Raw genomic sequence first — 22634 nt, 5'->3', positions numbered from 1 at the left:
GCATAGCACATATGAAACAAGTTTTCATAATACAGGATAAAACGAGCAAGTTTACTCAAATATTACATCTTTTGAGCACTCATCCACGATGAGATGGGCACCCGACAGAACACCCTCGTAGTACATCTCGGGGTGGCGGTGCTCCTTGCCCTCTGGCGGCCCATCCTTGATCAGCTTCACGGCGTCTAGCTTGACCCACTGCAATTTCACACGGGCGAAAGCCCGGCGTGCACCTTCAATGCAGACGGATCGCTTGACGACCTCCAGCCGCGGGCAGGCATCCACAAGCCGCCTCACCAAGCTGAAGAAGCTGTTCGGAAGGGCGTCTCCAGGCCACAGCCGGACTATGAAGCTCTTCATGGCCTGATCGGCCACCTTATGTAGCTCGACCATCTGCTTCAGCTGGTCGCTCATTGGCACCGGATGTTCGGCCTCCGCATACTGAGACCAGAACAGCTTCTCCGTCGAGCTTCCGTCCTCGGCTTGGTAAAATTGTGTGGCATCGGACACACTGCGGGGAAAAGCTGTGAATGCTCCTGAAGAGCTCCGGATCCGGGTAAGTAATCGGTAATTTACTTTTACATGCTTGCTTTGCATATAGAAAGCCTTACCCGCCGCTATCTTCTTCATCGTGTTGATCTCTTGGATGGCCTTTTGGGCCTCGGCCTTGGCACTCTTTGCGCTCTCAAGGGCCGCGGCAAGCTCAGACTCTCGCGTCTTCGAGTCAAGCTCCAACACCTCGTGCTTCGTCACGAGAGCCTGGAGCTCTTGCTCCACCTCGCGCACCCGAGCCTCGTGCTTCTCTCACTCGGTGCGCTCCTGGGCCGCTTTCTCTTCGGCCTGGGCTAGCGCTTGCTTCAGGGTCGCCACCTCGGTCGTGGCCCCTGGCACACATACAATGATCCTGTCATTTTGCAATCGCGTCCTTTATATATATATATATATATACATCTATAGACAGGGTATTACTTACCCTTGTTCTCCTCGAGCTGCCTCTTGGCAAGGCTGAGCTCCGTCCGGGACCCCTCGAGGGACTGCTTCAGTACAGCGACCTTCGCAGTCAGTGCGGCGGAAGCCTGCATATGCATATTGACTCACTTATATTAGACTCCTGCGATATTATTTGATCCTCTATTCGGCTTTTCTTTATGAACACCGAACAAAGCATCAGGGGCTACTGTCTATGCAGTAATATTTCTACTACATTTTAAAACACTTACCTCGAAGCCTGTTAGAAGGCTGTCACAAGCTTCAGTCAATCCGCTCTTGGCGGACTGAACCTTCTGGATCACCGCACTCATGATAGTGCGGTGCTCCTCGTCGATGGAAGCGCTGCGAAGCGCTTCCAGCAGATTTTCCGGCGCCTCTGGATGGACAGAGGTCACCGGCACAGGCGTCTTGCCCCTCTTAGAAGGAGGCCGTCTGTCCGAGCCCGGAACCGCTGGAGGGTCCGGCGCGGTGTTCGGCTGAGCGCCGAACTCGAAGCTCTCGGGGGCCCCGTCCCTGCGGCTCCCGGAGTCCGGAAGGTCGCCTTGAGGCGCCTCCAGGACTGTCTCCCCTCGACCCGATGCCTCTTGAGACACCACCTCGGCGTCGTCAGCAGGATGAGGGGAGGTGGCGGTCGGGACTAGATCGCTATCCATGTCCGACGAGCCCAGTGAGCCGTCCGATGATACATCAATGCTGGTTCACGGCGGCCTGCATAATCATATTCGGCGTTAGGGAAAGCAGTGCGACAAAAGAATGCTATGAGTTACTCTGGTATCCGAATACTTACGATCTCCCTGGGGGCTTGGCCCGGGGCAACCACTCGTCCTCTCCCTCATCGGCGGCGGTGGAACTGTCCGGAAGGAGAGTCCTCCCCTTCTTGGACCCTTCGGCCTCCCCAGTTGGGGCGGCCTTCCTTTTCTTGTCTCCCCCGCCTGGAGGGGGAGCATCTTATTCTTCCTCGTCGTCTTCAGGGGAAGAGTGTGCCGCAGAGTTATCGGACGATGAGTCCGATAACACCTGGCGTCGGGAACTCTTTCAGGCTCCCTTGGCCTTCTTGGTCTTCTCCTGCACCTTGTAAGGAGCCAGAGCCAGCATCTCCGTCAGGAGAGCACTCACAGTGTCTTCGGGCAAAGGAGCCGGACAGTTAATCTGCCCCGCCATCTCCACCCAGTCCTATCAAAGGCATGGAGATTAGACCCCGCACATAATTAAGCTGGGGAAAATAAATGTCTTACGGGACGTATTAAACTCACCGAACGCGCTAGGCGCTTTGCGCTTAGTCCGCGGTCCTCGGCAAGAGAAGGAGGGACCTCGGCGCCCTTGAACAACACCTTCCAGACGTCCTTGTGCGTCGTATCAAAGAGCTCGCTCAGAGTCGGGTGCTGGGCCGGGTCGAACTCCCATAAGGTAAAATCCCGTTGTTGACACGGGAGGATCCGGCGGATGAGCATAACTTGGACTATGTTGACAAGCTTGAGCTTCTTGCTTGCCATACTCTGGATACATTTCTGGAGTCCGTCCAGCTCCACCGATGAACCCCGCGACAAGCCCTTCTCTTTCCAGGAAGTGAGCCGTGTAGGGAATCCGGATCGAAACTCGGGGGCTGCCGCCCATTTGGCGTCGCGCGGCTCGGTGATGTAGAACCACGTCGACTGCCATCCCTTTATTGTCTCCACGAAGGAGCCTTTGAGCCATATGACATTGGGCATCTTACCCACCATGGCTCCGTCGCATTCTGCTTGTTGGCCTCGTACCACCTTCGGCTTAATATTGAAGGTCTTTAACCACAGGCCGAAGTGGGGCCGGATGCGGAGGAAAGCCTCACACACGACGATGAACGCCGAAATGTTGAGGATGAAGTTCGGGGCCAGATCATGACAGTCTAGCCCGTAGTAGAACATGAGACCACGGACGAATGGATGGAGGGGAAACCCTAGTCCGCGGAGGAAGTGGTGGAGGAATACTACCCTCTCATGGGGCCTGGGAGTGGGGATGAGCTGCCCCTCATCTAGGAGCCGGTGCGCGATGTCGTCGGGCAGGTATCCGGCTCTCCTCAGTTTCTTGATGTCTCCCTCCGTGACGGAGGAGACCATCCACTTGCCTCCCGCTCCGGACATGATTGGAGAAGGTCGAGGTGGGAAGTGCAGACTTGGGCGCTAGAGCTCGAGTGTGCAAGAACGGATGAGCAAAGGAGGAAGAAGGCGTGGATAGAAAGGTGAATCCTTATCCCTTTATATGGGCGAACGAAACTAAGCGTCCCCACTTGCCTGGTAAAACTCGCTTATCCCCCAAGCGCCGCAATTGATGGCACGGTTGGGTTACCCATGCCCGTATTGATGAGAATCCCGTAATAAGGGGACACGATCTCTGCTTTGACAAAGACGTGTCGAAAAATTGCCTCGCGTTATGTGCGGGGCTGGTTAAGAGAAATGGTTCGAATAATCACCGGGCCATGACGTAACGTCATGCTGCCAAAACAAGCCAGCAAATTAGATCTGCGGAAATATTATTCTCTCTACGGTGGAATGTGGAACTTATTTTGCAGGGTCGGACACTATCCTCGTATTTGAATTCTTCTGTGATGTATTCGGAGAAGGAACCCGCCTTGCAATGCCGAAGATAATACTGCGCGCCGGACTCATCGTCATTGAAGCCTGGTTCAGGGGCTACTGAGGGAGTCCTGGATTAGGGGGTCCCGGGACAACCGGACTATCTCCATTGGCCGGACTGTTAGACTATGAAGATACAAGATTGAAGACTTCGTCTCGTGTCCGGGTGGGACTCTACTTGGCGTGGAAGGCAAGCTAGGCAATACGGATATGGATATCTCCTCCTTTGTAACCGACCTTGTGTAACCCTAACCCTCTCATGTGTCTATATAAACCGGCGGGTTTTAGTCCGTAGGACAACAACCATAACATACAATCATACCATAGGCTAGCTTCTAGGGTTTAGCCTCTCTGATCTCGTGGTAGATCTACTCTTGTACTACCCATATCATCAATATTAATCAAGCAGGACGTAGGGTTTTACCTCCATCAAGAGGGCCCGAACCTGGGTAAAACATCGTGTTCCCTGCCTCCTGTTACCATCCGGCCTAGACGCACAGTTCGGGACCCCCTACCCGAGATCCGCCGGTTTTGACACCGACAGTGATGGAAGTATTTTTGTGGGAAGGGGGGTATCAAGAGCTTTTCAATGAGCTAAAGAACGCAAAAATCAGACTTCAGATGAATTAGTTATGGACAAATCGGTGAAACGGGGATGGCTGAGATGTCAGGGGTCGGACACCCGGGCTCGGGGCCGGAAATCCGGGACCTAATGTCCAGAACTGTGCAGATTTGGCGCTCCAGGAGCCGGATGTCCGTCTTGGGGTCCGAATGTCCGGCCCGATGGCCCGGATGTCCGGCCTGAGGCCCGGATGTCCGGCCCGACGATTCTAGCTTTCGTTTGGGCGGAAAATTTTGAATTGGGGGCGGAAAAACTCGATTTCCAAGGTCAAAATCGATGAGATTTCATGGATGAAAGATGGGTAAACTTGGAGAGATGCTAGATCCACTTGAAACCAACCAAATCTATGGATCAAGTCCAACGAAACTTCATCAAACCAACAAATCACAAAAAAAAATTGGGGCTATTTTTGGTGGGGATTTTCGAAATTGGGGAAGAACACAGCAAAATTAGGCTAGAAAACAACGAGTGGAGGCTCCGAAATCATGAACAACGTGGCTCATGATATCAAGATGATGTAGGGTAGAACCCTAATCGCCCGATCTTTCACGAAAGGAGCGTATCCCGCGATGAACACGAAGAACACGAGTGGAAACACGAGCGGAAATCACAAAGAGAAACACAAGAGAACCGTCAAAACAACAAGTATGATCACACATGTGCTAGATCCCCGAAACACGAGAGGAGATACAAGATCCACAATCAACAAGGGACGATACAAAGGGTAACCGTTCTTCTCCGTGAGGAGGTCTTGATGTCTTCTCCATGAGAGGTCTTGAATCCAAGGTGGATCTTCTCCATAGAGGGGTCGCGGTCTCTCTCGTGGAGTAGATCCGATATGGATGAGCGTAGCTCTATCTCTCAAATGAGCTATCACAATGCTAACCCTAACTAGGAGGAGGGGGTAGTATATATAGTCTAAGCCACGAAGGGGTAAGTGGGAAAGGGGATCGGGCCCTGTCCATGCGCGTAGGCAGGCGCCGGATGTCCGGGCTGGGGCCCGGATGTCCGGCCATTTGCGGGGTACCGGATGTCCGGGCACTCGTCGGATGTCCGTCCTGGCGGTGGCCGAGATTGTTTCTCTCTAGATAGCTGGTGTCCGGATTTTCGGGGTTGGGCGCCGGATGTCGGGGCGTTGTTGAGGCGCCGGATGTCCGGGGCTGGCGCCGGATGTCTGGCCGCTGATGTTGTTGGCCATCTGTTGGGGCAGCTCCTGCGCGGCTGCCCAGGCGCCGGATGTCCGGCCTCTGTCCCGGATGTCCGGCCGCTGTAGCGTCAGCAGCTCTGCGTTCTTCCGTTGTCGCTTCCAGGCTTCCGTCGCGGATGGTGTAGTTGTTCCTTGGCGCTTGCACTCCTCCTCGTCATCCGTAGTGTTCCGACAGTACCTATGTATGCACACGAGTGGAGTGTCAAGTAGTATACCATCCTCGAAGGGGTCAAGTGAGCACGTGTAAAGGAGATGATTCACCTTTGTGTATGTGAAGTAGATGTCGCACGTGTCACTTGTCGAACGGACTCTTGACATGGTGATGTCCATAGGATTCTCCTCATATACTTCCGCATACCTCCACCACTTCCGCATAGCCCCACCATATACCACATACACAACCACCGCTTACCAACTCCAACTCCGACAATTTTGGTCCAATTTTGCTTTGAGAATTTGAGTTGCGGTACCGTGTCCTACTTGTGTTTCGGCTATTTAGGTACGGTTTGACATCAACATCACCGTCGCTCATCTTCGCCACAAACGCGTCATCAACAACGACCACCTCGACTCCATTTTGGTATTCGGTCCACCATTTTGACACCATACCGTCCGCAAGAAACGGTAACCTCGTCTTGGTATTGGACATGTCACTCTTGACATTACATTGATAGCCATCATAGCCTTACTCCTTTGCGTTGCTTACCCATCGAGACTAGCCATTGAGTATTGCCGGCAACGAGACTTGTGCACATTAGCGATCATACTTCTCATAGCATATATACATCATTGTCGCATATATTGGTATCATCTCTTGTGTCACAAAGTTGTCACTGCATACACAATTGCTATCTTGGTTCTTCAAGCATTGCATGAGAAAAGAGCTTAAACATCAAAGAGCCAAACAAGCTTTTAAGCAAAAGGAAAGATAGGAAAAGAGCTTTTAAGCAAGAACCATAGCATCATACAACATTAATATTATCATACTAGATCATCTTGGATCATATCATTGAAAAAACTTGCATAGAGCATACTTGGGATAGAAGTCGTTGCATTTTTGCTAAGCAAGTTGTGCACAAGTTCTTTGTATCCGCCTATTGTGCAATCGTGCTAGTGTCTCTCTAGTGTTGTGCAACAAGAGCATTTTTGTGGATTCCGCAATTTGCTATTTCCTTGTCCTACATTGGAGTGATCATCGATCCACTTTCAACTTCGGTCAAGGTACATTTGGTATTCGTTATTCTCTTTCTACCACTCACATTGTTTATCTTGGAATGATGGATAGGCCAAGTACTTATACCAACCCACTCTTCATTGAGAACGACGACGACATGAACTCCTACGTCACCAAGAGCCACCTCTTTAGTGCACAATGTGCTTTGCATCAAGAGCAACAAGCTATAAGTGAACGCATCGACAACCTTGCCGTCGACTTGTGACTTTCTGAGCAACGTACAAGGGACTACTTCGACCACAAGCTCGACGATCACAAGCAAGAGAATGACGCAAGGATGGACGAAATTCGCGCTTTGTTCCTCAACCGCTCTTCTTCCACTTCGTCTTCATCAAGAAGGACTCGCTCAAGTCGACGTTGCGGCTCAAGTACACCGACATCGAACACTCTACGCCATGCCACGTGCAACGATCGTCAAGCAAGCCTCAATCCTCTACGCGACACCGACTCTCAAGAGCACCGACGATGTCAAACTCAAGAAGCTTTTTTGCTAGCATGAGAACTGCAACGCCAACGCCAACATGAAGAGTAAGAGCGAGCGCGTCTACACCAAGTTGCACAAGATCCGGAGGCACAACACTAAGAAGAAGAACTCTGTGAAGCTCAAGCACTTGCGGCACAGCAAGCCCTCCAAGATTCAAGTCGAGCTGTAGCCAACCGAGGCCGACAAGCACGTGAACAAGAGGAAGCACTTCGCGAAGAACTTCATGAACGATGACATCAATCTCGTGTGCACCAGCACATCCTTCAAGTTCCTCCTCGAGCTCGACAACACCCCCCACAAGCTCACCATCAAGTTCATCAAGAGCATGAAGACAATGGAAATCCTCCACGACAAGAGCAACATGAGGTTGACAACCCTCCTCATCAAGAGCGACATGAGCTTGACAATCATCTACAACACAGGCGTCATCATCCCCGACCCCAACACAATGAAGAGCAACGCTATGGCAAACTAAAGTTCACCATGCCCAAGTTCAACGGAAGCAACGATCCTGAAGAGTACCTTTCATGGGCATTGAAGGTTGACAAGATTTTCCGTTTGCACAACTATGAAGAAGAGAAGAAGATAGCGATGGCATCCCTTGAGTTCCAAGACTATGTGCTCATTCGGTGCGAACAAGTCATAGAGCGCCGAGAGGCAAGAGGTGAACCACCCATCACTACTTAGGCGCAAATGAAGGATGTCATGAGAGCACGCTTTGTGCCTACCTACTACAACTGCGACCTCTTCAAGAAACTCCAACTACTCAAGCAAGGAACCAAAAGCATTGAAGAGTACTGCAAGGAGATGGAGATTGCAATGATAAGAGCCAATGAAACGGAAGACGATGAGCAAACAATGGCATGTTTCTTGAATGGACTCAACCATCCTATCAAGAAGATCACCGACTTCCAACCATACTTGAACCTCATCAAGCTAGTGCATCAAGCTACCAAAGCGGAACACCAGGTGCAAGATGATTTCAAGTATGCCAAGTTCTCTTCCAAGACATATGGTTTCTCCAACAACCAACCTTCAACGACTACAACACCGACTACCAAGCCTTCTACTAGCCACATCGACAAAGTCGAGTTCCAAGAAAGCTTCGTCAACTCAAAGTCATCCTCCTAAGAGCAACTTCAAGCCGAGAGCTTCATCATCATCAACCCCAACCGATGAGACCATCAAGACGAGTTCCTTCAAGTGTTTCACTTGCGGAGACCGAGGCCACAAGTCCTATGAATGCACCAACAAGCGAACAATGATCCTCAACGATGATGGCACTTATGACTCAATGAGTGAAGGAGAAATGGAAGCCCTTGAGCAAGTCTCCATGCACCGCCAAGTGAACGACGAAGAAGAACAAGTCTTTTGCGATGAAGATTCAAGTCCCGCCCTTGTTGTCTCCAAGGTCCTGAGTCTACAACATCACCAAGAAGAAGACCAAAGATGCCACATATTCCACACCAAGGCCGGCATCAATGGAAGATCCGTCAAGGTCATCACCGATGGAGGGAGTTGTCATAATGTCGCAAGTGAAGAACTTTGCTCCAAGCTCCAATTGCCCAAGACGAAGCATCCACATCCATACAAAGTGCAATGTCTTAGCGACTCCGGCACCATCCAAGTCGACCACCGAGTACAAGTCTCCTTCAGAATTGGCGCCTACGAAGACACCTTGGAGTGCGACGTCGTTCCAATGACCGTTTTTCCATCTTCTCCTTGGACGCCCATGGCAATTTGATAGAGGAGTCATCCACAAACGGCCGAACGAACCACTACATCTTCAAGATGAAGGGCATGGAGTACGTCCTCCGTCCAATGTCGCCAAGTCAAGTGATCGCCGACAAGCAAGCCACCCATCGTGGAGATCATAGTGAGAGAGCGAGCCACCAAAAAGAGAGTAAGCGCCACAAGCCCAAATCGAACACCTCCACGATGAGTGAAAAGAAGAACTTAGCCCTATTTGCCACCAAAAGGGGAGATAAGAGGAGTGTGTGAGAACCCATCTAGTGTCCTACACTACGTCCTTCTGTGCAAGGACAATGCACCACAAACTAACACTTCTCACACTCTTCCTATAGTGTTGTCTTCTCTTTTGCAGGAATTTCACGACGTTTTCCCCGACGAGCTACCTCTGGGACTACCTCCTCTACGAGGCATTGAGCACCGCATCGACCTCATCCCCGGAGCACCGCTTCTGAACAAAGCTCCCTATCGCGTCAACCCCGAAGAAACCGAAGAAATACAAAGGCAAGTAAAGCATCTCATAGACCATGGACATGTGCGTGAAAGTTTGAGTCCTTTAGCCGTCCCGGTCATTCTTGTGCCAAAACGTGTCGGTAGCTTTCGCGTGTGCTCCGATTTGTAGACCTATCAATGCTATCACCGTTCGCTATAGGTATCCCATTCCACGCCTAGATGATATGCTTGATGAGCTTAGTGGTGCCACTATCTTTTCTAAAATTGATCTCAAGAGTGGTTACTATCAAATCCGCATACAAGAGGGTGATGAATGGAAAACCGCTTTCAAAACCATGTTTGGCTTGTATGAATTGTTAGTCATGCCTATGGGTCTCTTGGAAGCACCAGGTACTTTTTTGCATCTTATGAATCATGTCTTTTGCCCTTACATTGGTATATTTGTTGTGGTCTACTTCGTTGACATCCTTGTTTTTAGAGAGTCTCTCAAGGAGCATGTCACCCATGTTAGAACCGTTTTGCAAACTCTTCGAGAAGAGCATCTCTATGCTAATATGGAGAAATACCTTTTTGGCATTGACAAGCTCGTTTTCTTAGGTTTTGTTATTTCCTCTAAGGGTGTTCATGTTGATGAGTCCAAGATCAATGCTATTAAGACTTGGCCACAACTAACCAATTTGCAACAAGTGCGTAGTTTTCTTGGCCTTGCGGGTTTCTATCGTCGGTTTGTGAAGGATTTTAGCACCATTGCTTCGCCTTTACATGCCTTGAGCAAGAAGAATGCGCCTTTTGTTTGGGGACCATCCCAAGATACCGCTTTCAATGAGCTTAAGAACTTGCTTACTCATGCTCCCGTGCTTGCTTTACCCAACTTTAACAAACCCTTTGAGATTCATTGCCATGCTAGTGGTAATGGCATAGGAGGCGTGCTGACGCAAGAGAAGTGCCCCATAGCTTACTTTAGTGAGAAACTCTCCGGCGCGCAACTCAATTATCCCATCTACGACAAAGAGCTATATGCTTTAGTCCGTGTTTTGCATGAATGGGAACACTATCTTCGCCCGCATGAGTTTATCATTCATACCGATCATGAAACGCTCAAGTATCTTAAGGGCCAAACCAAGTTGAACAAGTGTCATGCTAAGTGGAGTGAATTTATTGAGTCTTTTCCTTATGTCATCAAGTACATTAAGGGTAAGGAAAACATTGTAGCGGATGCCCTTTCTCGCAAATGCATGCTTGTCACTCAACTTGAATTGGATGTGATATAGGGGAGGGGCCCGATCTTTTAATGAAATGGTGGCTATCATTTTGGTGAAAGTCGACTTTGACGATCCGACTACGAACGTGCAAGGACGTCGCGCCTTAGCAATCGCTAAACCAACTCCGAGAGGTTATTGACCACGCCGGAGTACGATCAACCTGACCATGAGGGTCTATTTCCTGCAAGCAACGAAGAACAAGCAAGAAATTGAAATTACAATCTGGATATTGCAAATATAAGAGGAAAGCTTTATTGATGAAGGTGAGGTTCTGTGACGTCTTGATCTGGTCGTTGGACACATACGAAGTACGCGAAGTTGCAGCTATGGCGAACTTCTAATCTAAACAAAACCCAAAGTCTAAACGATGCCCTAAGGGCTGTATATATGAAGGAGAGAGGGGAAATTTCGTGGCCCTTGGAGAAGGGGTCCGAAACCAACCCTAACTCTTGTTTCCCCACACATACGGACTCTAAAAACAGCCTATACTTAAGTATTTCGAAAATACATTGGCCTGGCCCAATAATAAGGTGACACGGCACCTAAAATAACCTCCGGACGAAATTTATGAAGTGGCATCTTGTATATTTCGTTCAAGGCTTCATGCACTCATTATGGTGGCTTCAAAGTCCTAGAATCATCACTTGTAACTCCGTTCTGGATCCCCTTGCGCATGCCATCATCTCCATGCTTGGTCTTGCTTCAAGGTTCATCTTTCTTGTCCAAGCTAGGCACTTCATTTGTAAGCAAAACAAATATATCCAATTTAGGCAGCATCATATTCTCATGAACATTAGAATCATTATCAAGAAACGAAAATACCTGATAATTCAATTGGTGTGCGCGAGCTCTAGTAATTGGTTCAGTATGTATAACAGCAGGGGCTGTGGGTGTAACAATGGTATTGATGTCCTCATCATCCTCCCCTTCTTGAAATGAAGTCATCCTTGATGAAAGCTCGTCTTCCTCGCCCAAATAAGGCTTCAAATCTGCAATGTTAAAAGTGGGACTAACCCCAAAATCTTCAGGCAGCTCAAGTTTATATGCATTACCATTTATTTTTTCTAACACCTTAAAAGGACCATCAGCACATGGCATTAGATTTTATTTGCGCAAATTAGGAAATCTATCCTTACGCAAATTTAACCAAACAGAATCTCCAGGTGCAAACACAACATGTTTTCTACCCTTATCTCCAGCAAATTTATATTTAGCATTCATACGCTTAATGTTTTCCTTAATTAACTCATGCATTTTTAAAATCAATTCAGCACGTTCTTTAGCATCAAAATTAACCTTCTCCGAAGATGAAGAGGCAATAAATTAATAGGTGCACGAGGTAGGAAACCATACACAATTTCAAAAAGGCACATCTTAGTAGTAGAATGCAATGAAGATTATAAGCAAATTCAATATGAGGCAAGCATTCTTTCCACATTTTCTTATTACTAGTTGACCCGTTGCGCCAAATGGCGCAGAGACCCACTAAAGCCAAGTTATCGAGAAAAATAGTTTCATTTTGAAAGGACATATTCGATATTGGTAGTAGAAAGTCCATGTGTTAAATCATGCTATATTGAAAATATGTTTATCACGCTGAAAATGTGAGTTTAAAAATCATATTTGTATAACATGTACAAACCAATTAAGGAAGCATTTTTTTAGTTGAAAGTATGGTTATCACGCTAAGAAATATGAGCTTGAAAAAAACATGTGTATAAGATGTACAGGCCAATTAAGAATGTATTTCAATTTTTCAGCAACTCTATGCTTTAGAAACTACACTCGGCAAGAATTTAGATCTTGGTCACATTGGAAACCATATGCCCTTAGTTATATTGTTTACAGAGACAAACGGTGCAGCTAGCAAGGAGTTTTAATAGAATCATCATCATCAGCTCTCACAACCTAGGTAAGTGTTAGTTCTGCACCTACTCTAAATAGAAGAATAATAATGAATTGAGGCTAACCTATGTGGCTAAGGTAAACAAAAAAGGAGCAAAACACACCATAATTCTTAAAAGTACCAATCCTAGGATGCATTTGACCGCTATACCATCCTAAAAGCCTTTCCTGATGCTTCTCAGCTTCTTTCCTTAGCTGATTGCCCTGTGTTTGAATTTTGGCTAATTTTGACATGGTCCCTCTTACCCTCCCTTTTCACATGATAGGTAAGAAGGTAAGAGACCATATTAAAACTGCTCTTGAGTTTTTGTGACACCTTCTCAACACTGACAAGAGATCCATTGATAAGTTGATCTATGGGTTCGATACCCATCAATGTCAAGAGAAAAAGATCATGTGATGAATCTCAATTGATTGATTGTTTCATCACCGCTACTGTAAATCAAGTCTTGAGAAGGTTGTGGAGCTCTAAACTTCTCTGGAATAGCCGCAACAGAAAAGAATAAACCATACCATACTCAAGCTGACCAGTGCAAAGCTCGTTATAAAACAGAAACTTCAAAGGCCATATCAGGTAATATGCTGATAGGATTTAGAAAACAATGGCTGGAAAAAAATATTTCGTATTATAGAACAAACTAAGAAAAGCATTTCAACACTAAAGTAAAACTGCAGCAAGCACAATGGTTACACTACACTGTGTAGATACCTAATTGCTATTTTAGGTTATATGGCTGATGGAACCAAACAATATATAAAGAATCTCTTTTCAAGTACTCCTTCTCTCCCTCTGTAAACTAATATAAGACTGTAGCTTGGAAAGCGAGAACACTGCACGACACATGAACCTTGTAGAACGTAAGCTGAGTGTACAAAGGTCATAGGGTAGAGGATATATTTAAAACTGTTCTGACTTCAAGCCACAAGAATTATTCAAAACACAAGATTGTAAGAATATAATAATATAAGAGCGCATAATTAAATGTTATGACATGCTAAAAGTTGTTACAAAAACAGATAAATTATAAGGACCGGAATCATGGGAAACACAAAAGAAAAAATTAGGAGGTCTGACCTCTTTCTAGAAGTGCTGAGAAGATAGGATATAGAAGGAAAAAACTCAATAGAGACGTTCTGAAAATTTATGATTGATCCGTTCTTGCTCATAAAGACATTCTGAAGAATATAACACACTGGAGTAGACACAAGCGGTAAATCCAGGTTTGACTTTTAAGTTTTAAACAAAAAAATTCGTATTGATGATAAGTGAGAAAATGAAAACTATGAGTGAATGTTTAGTTTGGTCGGTCAGGTCCTATGAGGACATTACACATCAGTCAGAGTTCCATGGAGATGGTCTCATTTCCTATACCTAACCTATATATTTATATATACCTCCATGGAGATGGACGAAGACGACACGGCCCACATCACGACAGCGTGGTTCTAGTTTCCTTGGTCCGTCCCTGTGCTTCTCTTCAGGTCTCTACCTTGGTGTTGTCATGCCACTCCTGCATTCCAATCTAACATTTAGCTAATGTAAACTCAGTGCTCTCTGTACAACAGAGCGGTAATAGGGGAAAGAAGATTAACTGGAACTTCACTTACCCACTGAAGTGTGTAAAGCTCAGCTCTGAATTTTCGGTTGCACCGCTCATCATCATCCATCTCAGAGAATAGGCAAAATCTGCAATGATATGAATGGCCTTAGAATTAACTGTTGCGAGAATAAGACGCTCAGACATACCTGTGCAATAACACACAGTATGAAAATAGTGGCTTCACAGTTTGTATTCTCAGCAAAAAAAATTAATACTGTAGCAATAACATCATGCAACAAGCCAACAACTACTCGGCATGCATTTCCCAGAGCTGGCAACACTAACAAATAAGACGCTCAGACATACCTGTGCGAAGCTTCAGGCTGGGGATTCCTTTCTTCGCTCAAGGAAGTATGCCGCTGCCATCGCCAAAAAAACAACGACCCCTACACCTTTTTCCTCCTTAGTGAACGTCACCCAACATCATCCCATTTGTCGACCTCCTTGATCTGCACCTCTACCAGGGACACAACTCGCCTTATACCTGATGATGAGAGGAGGTTAGAAGACGATGGGTGCACAGAGGAGACAAAGACAAATCTTGGCATCATATATCAAGCATAACCGAACAAGCAAGCTCACATTACTTCCAACTTATGTTGTGTAACTGTGTTTTGAGATTTAATTATTCAGATTCAGGCCAAACACCGGTAGAGTGGTACTGGAATGATCTGCCTGCGGGTGACCTTTAACAGTAATAGAATACAGAATTTCAGCAAGTAGTTTAACATGATACCCTTACAATTGCTAAGTAAGGTAAATAAACACTGCTCTCAAAGTTTCAAAGAGTTTCAAGTGAACAGTTCACTGATTCTTTCACTATAATACAGATATCTCTGAAGTTTACACAAAGAAGAATGGATAAACATGATAATAACAGTACGCTAACATGATACATGGTTCAAAATGATAAAGCCGCATCTGCATATTAGTGTAAATATGACCTTCCAAGTATCAGTAGCAATTTCTATAGGTGTCGTATCACACCGTTATGTACATAAATGACCAAGGGGGAAATATTTATGGAGCTGAGCTTCAAACTCATGGGTTTATCCAATGCATTGTACGCAAGTTCGTAAATAATGAAATGACCTTATGGACCAACAATCTTCTCCTTTAGCACACATGAGATCTAACCAGGTACTAAAGAACCAGTCCACAAGCTAATTGTCACTGAGCACTTGACTGGCTTTAGCAAGCTTGTTGTTTAATCCAAATATCATCCCAGCCTCCTTATTGGTTTAGATTTATATTTTCCCTCAAAATTATTTTCCTTTTATTTTTCAAGATTAAGTAGCTGTGAACCAAGCTGTGCGTTCCACATTTAAAAAATAAGAACATGGCAAATAACTTTGTAGCACAAGGAAATTGGATCAACTATCCTCTCATCTTTGCATGCATGATACATCCTATTTTCCATTGGAACTGAAGATTCCTAAAGCACTGAAAGAACATGAACCCAAAGAATCCATGAGGAAGAGTACATTACCAGACACAAACATATGTAAACTAAGTGAAAAACAAATGCCGCAGAATGAAAAGGGGGAGATGAACCTCTGCACACAGACACTTAATCAACAGAAAAGGGCAACCATTTACAAATTCATCCTAGCTAAAAAAGCACAATTCAAACTAATCAAGATGCCCTTGAGCGATACAACAATGAATTAAACAAAAGAGAAAACACCAAGATAGCAGAAAACAACGGAAGGGAGGTGAAGCACAATTATACCTGATGGACCTGAAGGCACACGCAACAAAAAAAATAGAGGACCGTCGAAATAACGCACTCCATCCATAACCCTGAAGAGCCATGTAGGAGCAGTAAGCATAGCAGGGACAAAACCGAGCGATGAACCCAAAGGAACTGTTTATTCTCCCAAAAATTGCAAGCGGACTTGTATCTGATAAAATGAGTCCCAGAAAGCAATTGAGAACAGCATGTTAGTTGTCACAGTCAGCAGTAAGGGTAATAAGGATATAACAGAGAACAGTAAGAAAACTAATCATGTCTTTCATAAATCATCAGAATATGGTGGCATGAAATGACCTGCTACTTTGTTGGTTTCCTGAAGTTGAGTACCAAATAGGTAATTTATAGTGCTCTTCAGCTTCCTGCTATAACTGCCATTACAAATGCAAACTATAGGAATCTTGCAATAAGATCAGCAGCTCCACCGCTATCACCAGCAGATATACTATCAACCTCAACCATGATGACTTTAGGCTTAGACTTCTTTATCCTGTGAAATTGATCCACACTTTATACAATGAAAACAAATCAAAGTGCAAAGATCGTGACATTGTAGTGCTGACTGGTTGTCATTGTAATTCAAGGGAGACTGCTAATAAGCTATCGGACATAATCTGATGTGCTCTCCGCAACATATTTCTTATCACCTGCATTAACCTTCTATGCATATATCAATCATTTGAATTTATGCCACAAAGATAAATAAAGACTGAGAAGGAAGAGAAAAGTGGAAAACAAAACCAATTAGTAAAAAGAAAGAAATTCTAATCCTCGTCCCAGTTAGCAATATAAACACTTCTACCATAAATATTCAATGCATTGCAGACTGAGATGCCAATCCCAAATTCACATTAAAATTTCTCTACAGCCATATTTCCCCCAATATTTTTTGGCAACCTGTCATTAATCCAGGTCAAAGTGAAATTACCTAAAGGGCGATGTCATATTCCACAGATGGTGTAATCAATTCCCCGGCAATCTTCGATACATTTTGGAACCTGTAGAAATAGTATCTTGCTTTAAAAAATCAACAAAACATGCAAAAAGGGACCAAAATTTGTATACCGTGCAAGAACATGGATGTACAAATAAAGGACAACGTCTCACATTTGTTAAGAAATTCCTTTACATGGTTTATAAAATGACAGGGTCTTAATAAAATATAATCAGATAGATCAGCTCAGATGCATCAATAACTTCCCTGCATTTATGAATCGAATTCCCAGAACCCTTGGTATATTGCTATCTCTGGCCGGTATAAATTTATGCTCGCAACATTATTTTGTGAAGTAAAAAAAGATTTCATGCATCCTGGCTGCATAACATGATATATGAAAACAATTTTATTCAAAGCATATGAACCAAGTTCAACCACTAACCAACAGTTGCCGCCATTTTCTGAACTTAATCAAGAAAGTGGCTGCATAGAGCTAAAATTCCAAAATAATCACATAGACAAAGAAAACTATGAGGCTGCAGAAGATGGATGGCATATCTCATCGACGAATCTGGGGTCGAGGGGAGGAGGCCGCATGGAGAGAGGTAGAGAGAGATTGGGTGAAGCTCACCTCGTTGTTGGTGGCGGATGAGGTCATCGTCGCTCGACGTGCCCTTGGCCTTGACCGCCGCGCCCGCTGCCTGCCAAGCCTGCTGCACCATGCGTGGCACTCACCTGCGCTAGCCATCACAGTGCATCAGTCAAGGCACCGCCAGGATGCTCGATTTCACATGGGGTTGAAGGAGAGGGTGCGCCGAGGCTGCGGCGGCAGCGAGGACGCATGGAGGAGATGGAGGTCCTGGGGCTACGTGGGGAGGGGCACGACGGCTGCGGTGAGGAGTGAGGGAGGAGGGAGGAGGGAGGAGGGGTCAGCGGTGTGGCGGCTGAGGGCTAGGGTTTCTGCCACTTTGAGCTTTGGCGGGGGCAATTTGATTATTTGCCACCCCTTACTTGGTACATTGACTATTTGCCACTTTTTACTTTGTATTTGATCTGATAACACTTTTTACCTGGGTGTTTGTTATTTTGCCCTCTGTCATATGGGTCACCCTAAAAAAGACATACTTGCCCTTACATCTCGATTGACCAGAACAGAGGAGCTCGTTCTCATCCCCCTCTCACTCACGAACGCGGGCAACAGACGACGGCGGCTACTGGCGACGGCCCTGGAATACTCGACGGCGGCGGCCCTGGTGAGTCCCTCTCTCCCGCTCCCTTCCTCTTTCCCGATCCCTCCCTCTCTCGCGCTCATCTCCCCGGCGGAGCCCCTAGGGTTAGGGCAGGCGGCGCGGCGGCGAGGCGGTCGGCCCTAGGGTTAGGGCAGGCGGCGCGGCGACGAGGCAGCCGGCCCTAGGGTTAGGGCAGGCGGCGCGGCGACGAGGCGGCCGGCCCTAGGGTTAGGGCAGGTGGCGCCGCGGCGAGGCAGCTTCTGGCTTGGTTGTGGCCGTGATGTGCCACCGCTACTTGTGTGCTTCTGCTGCCGCCGTTATGTGCTGTACACGAGCAAGTTGACCCTGTTAATGTTCTAAGTTGTTCTGTACACGAGCTGCTTACTTTGTTGTATATCTCATGTTTTCTTGATTTCTTGTTGTTGCAAACCACATAACTCAGATGAGCTAGGTGTTGGAGATGGCTGAACCGGAGACGGGTGAGCATGTTGTTGGAGACGGCTTCGACTTTCCTTCTTTGTTTGTTCCCGAGCCGAGGTGAGAAAGCAAAGTAGCTTCTTTTTGGTGCTCATCTGAATGCACGTTATTGAACAGACGCTAACTCCATCGTATGTTGTTCGTTATTGGTCATTGTCGAGTAGGCCGCATCGGCCACTGCTGGTGTTTACATTAACTATTAGAGTAGCTCCTTATGTCTACAAGCTTGATGATGGAAGTGAGCAAGTTGTTGACAAGCATGACGTAGTGTTTGATTTTAACATTTCCGGTATGTCATGGGTTAGTTTCAATGAAGTTGTGGCACAACATATCAAAATGGGGATTGGCCAAGAGGTGCGGTTGTTTGCATTAGACACCGTTGAGAGCACTGTTGATCTTGTACTTAATGGTCAACAACTGAATTCGCACTTTATTGGCAATCATTGGGACTTTGAGGCCAAGAAATCATTTCTGTTAGCTGAGGTTGTTACATTGGAGGCACCCAATGCAAAGAAAGTAGGAAAGAAGAAGGCTCCCAAAAAGCCAACTGCTCCAAAAAATCCCATAAAACCACCAGCTCCTAAAAAACCAGCTGCCCCCAAAAGGCCAAGTGCTCCTAGAAAACCCCCAAACCCACCAGCTCCCAAAAAGCCAAGTGCTGCTAGTAAGAAGGCAGCAACAAACACTTCTGTAGAATGCAGTGCTAGCTCATCTATGGTTGTTGATAATTCAAACTTGTCAGCTTTTGAGTTGGCACAGACAATGGGGAGTCAGTATAGAGTTTTTCCAGATGATATGGAGTTTTTCACCGGATGATGTTGACCACCCAGCTACAATGCAATTTCAAAGTGTTTGTGATGTGGTTGATAGTAGTGAGAGATGTGAGTCCTCTGTGCTTACTCAGGAAGAACCACCCATAGATTGGAGCTTGATTGAGATAGCTCCACCCATATGTGATGACAATATGTGCGATCCTCTAGGTATCAACGATGTCGACATTCCCATAACCGAAGAGAATATGTGTGATATTCTTGGTATCAATGATGAGGCGTTCCCCGAGCCACCACCTTCTCCACCTAGTGAGGAAGTTTACATGACCGATGAGGAGGATCGTCAACTTTTCATTGACGCTGCCATTCCTGTTGATGATAGTGTGCCACCGGAGGAGGAGATTGCATATGACAAAGAGAACCCGCAGATGTATCTTGGTGCTTTGTTTCCTTCAATGAAAGATTTTAGGATGGCTATCAGACAATATGCAATTAAAAAGGAAATTGACATTTGGGGATATAAGACTGATAAGAAAAGGTATCTTGGCAAATGTAGAGCCAAGGGTTGTCCATGGAGGATTACAGCTAGAATAAGGACTGATGGACAAAGCATAAGGGTACTAACGTTTTATTTAAGCATTGTTATTGTTGCTGTTTTTCTATGTTTTTCATAAGTTTTTCCTATGTTGTGATGTGTTTCATCTTGTATTGCAGGTTACCAAGATTTCCGTGAAGCACAAGTGCTCCTCTACTGGTAGAATAAAAAGAGCATGACATCTCAAGGATGGGTAGCACAAAGGACTGTACCCATTATACAGAGTGACCCTACTATTGGATGCAAAGAGCTGTTGGGGCATTTGGAAGATACATATGGCACAACCATTGAGTATCATACAGTGTGGAAAGGCAAAGATATAGCACAGAAAGAGATATATGGTAGCATGAGGCAGAGTTTTCAATATTTGTTTAACTTCAAAGCAGAAGTTGAGAAGAGATCACTAGGCAGCATTGTAGAGGTGGATATGAAGATGGTTCACGGTATTGTTCGCTTTAACCGATTCTTTATGGCTCTTAAACCTTGCATTGATGGCTTTAAAGCTGGTTGTAGACCATATCTCAGTATAGATTCAACTACACTCACCGGTAAATGGAGAGGTCACTTAGCAGCTTGTACAGCATTAGATGGGCATAATTGGATGTATCCTCTAGCATTTGCATTCATTGATGGTGAAACCGATGAAAATTGGACATGGTTCATGTCACAACTAAATAGGGCATTAGGTCCTGTTTCCCCTCTAGCTATATGCACAGATGCATGTAAAGGTTTAGAGAATGCAGTCAAAAAAATATTCCCTCATGCAGATCAAAGAGAGTGTTCTAGGCATCTCATGGCTAACTTCTCTAAAAAGTTCCAAGGAGATGTGTTTGGCAGAATGTGGCCAGGTGCTAGGGCATATAGGCCACAAGTTTTTAACTACCACATGAATAAAATCCTAGCAGAAGCACCTGATGTGCATGAGTATCTCTCAAGGTACCATAGCTTAAAATGGATGAGATGCATGTTTGACCCCTCAATTAAATGTGATTACATCAATAATAACCTTGCTGAGTCTTTTAATGGTTGGATTAAAGATTACAAAGAGTTGCCACCTGATGAGCTAGCTGACACTCTTAGAGAGCTAGTCATGAAACTTCGTGAGAAAAGGAGAAAGATTGGAATGAAACTGAAAGGAAAAATTATTCCAGCCATCATCCAACAGATTCATAATAGGACAAGGGGACTTAAACATTTGAAAGTTGGGAAATCTGGAGTTGCAAGTTGTGAGGTGAGGGATACAAGTAAATACAACTTGCGACATGTTGTGAAAACTGCCCAAAGCGAGTGCACGTGTTTGGAGTGGCAGCACACAGGGAAGCCTTGTGAGCATGCACTTGCTTTCTTGCTGGATAGAAGGAACCCCAAATGGGAGGATTACGTGCATGACTATTTCTCTCTAGAGAAGTTTAGGGCAGCATATGCTGGAGAGGTTGAGCCATTGACAGATAGGTCTCAATGGCCACATGTACAATTTCCATTTGACATGGAGGCTCCATTAGACAAGAAAAGAGGTGTTGGACGGCCTAGAAAAAACAGGTACAAGAGCTTCCTTGAAGGTGGAGATGGTGGTCCTAAAAAGAAGAAAGAACCAAAACAGCTAGGCAGCAAGAATAGATGCAAAAGATGCCACATTTTAGGCCACAGGCAGTCTACATGTCCACTGAATGGACCAAGGCCAAGGTACGTGTGATGATTTATGTTTATTTCATCACTTGTAATGATCAATGTTTATTTCATCACTTATTTTACTGTGTACTACCTGTGCAGGAAAAGAAAGAAGAGAGCACCAAGATATCCAGTTGATGATGATGCCTCAGCACCGGAACCTGAAGTGGCAGCCCAACAACCTGAAGTTGTTGTCACTCCCAATAGGCACATGATCACCATGCCACAAAGTCTTCAAGGCAGTCCCAATCCAGTGACAAGAAGGTAACACATCCACATACTACAACAATGTCTATTTTAACTTGCACTCATTACATTTCTCGATACATGCAGCATGTTGGCTTCGGCGTTGGCTGATGAGGCAACACATGCAGCACCACAACTTGATGTGGCTGTCACTCCAACCAGGCACATGCTCACTATGCCACAAAGTCTGCAAGGAAGTCCCAATCTAGTCACAAGAAGGATGTTGGCCATGGCATTGGCTGATGAGGCGTCGCAGCAACCTACCCCAACCGTGGAGGACACCATGATAGCATATGACATGGCCTCAAGCTCGAAAGCTAGAAAGTTGACCCCGAAGAGAAGGAAGTACTAGTGTTGTGCTTATCTTCTCTATGCTTTTGGTTGTAATATGGCAAACTTAGCATCCTTTACTTTTGATGTAACATGGCAGCAACTATTGTGTTATGCTTTTGGTTGTAACATGGCAGTTACAATGGCCTTCTGCTTTTGGTTGTAAAACATGGCAGAAATTATGGCCTTATGGTAGATGGTGTATGATCATGTTAACTGCTTTATTTCACTATATTGTCTTGATATTGTGTCATGGTGTACGAATATGTTCATTTGGAAATATATGTTTGAATTTTCTATTCTGTGCATACATATCTTGAAAAGTGAAATAACAAGCAAAATGCTGTCCAAATTGAGCCAATATGCTGCCCAAAATTTGAACTTTTTTTTGAACAACCCAGAAAAAATTGAAAAAATTACAGTAAATCATTCATATATGTTTGACTAATCTGAGAAAGTTTCATGCAATTTGGATCATTGGTTCAACGGGAAAATGCATCTCAACTTTCAGAT

The 22634-nt window shown here is 45.5% G+C and overlaps 1 long non-coding RNA gene across 5 annotated transcripts; it reads right to left on the bottom strand.

The window, feature by feature from the left end:
- Positions 1-11365: 11365 nt before the first annotated feature.
- LOC125513022 lies at positions 11366-17796 on the bottom strand. Of its 5 annotated transcripts, XR_007285645.1 has the most exons (9): positions 17438-17796; positions 16798-16867; positions 16167-16359; positions 15849-16020; positions 14423-14600; positions 14124-14202; positions 13911-14026; positions 13591-13708; positions 11424-11599 (listed from the first exon to the last, which is right to left on the bottom strand). It is a non-coding gene; the product is annotated as an uncharacterized LOC125513022 (long non-coding RNA). The 5 variants fall into 5 exon arrangements; XR_007285644.1 differs by lacking the exon at positions 13591-13708 and having other exon boundaries at positions 11366-11599; positions 17438-17794; XR_007285642.1 differs by having other exon boundaries at positions 11423-11599; positions 13591-14026.
- Between the last annotated feature and the right edge of the window lie 4838 nt (positions 17797-22634).

This window comes from Triticum urartu, chromosome 6, assembly GCF_003073215.2.
Source record: "Triticum urartu cultivar G1812 chromosome 6, Tu2.1, whole genome shotgun sequence".
Taxonomy (NCBI): domain Eukaryota; kingdom Viridiplantae; phylum Streptophyta; class Magnoliopsida; order Poales; family Poaceae; genus Triticum; species Triticum urartu.
This window is presented reverse-complemented; position numbering and strand designations above follow the sequence as displayed.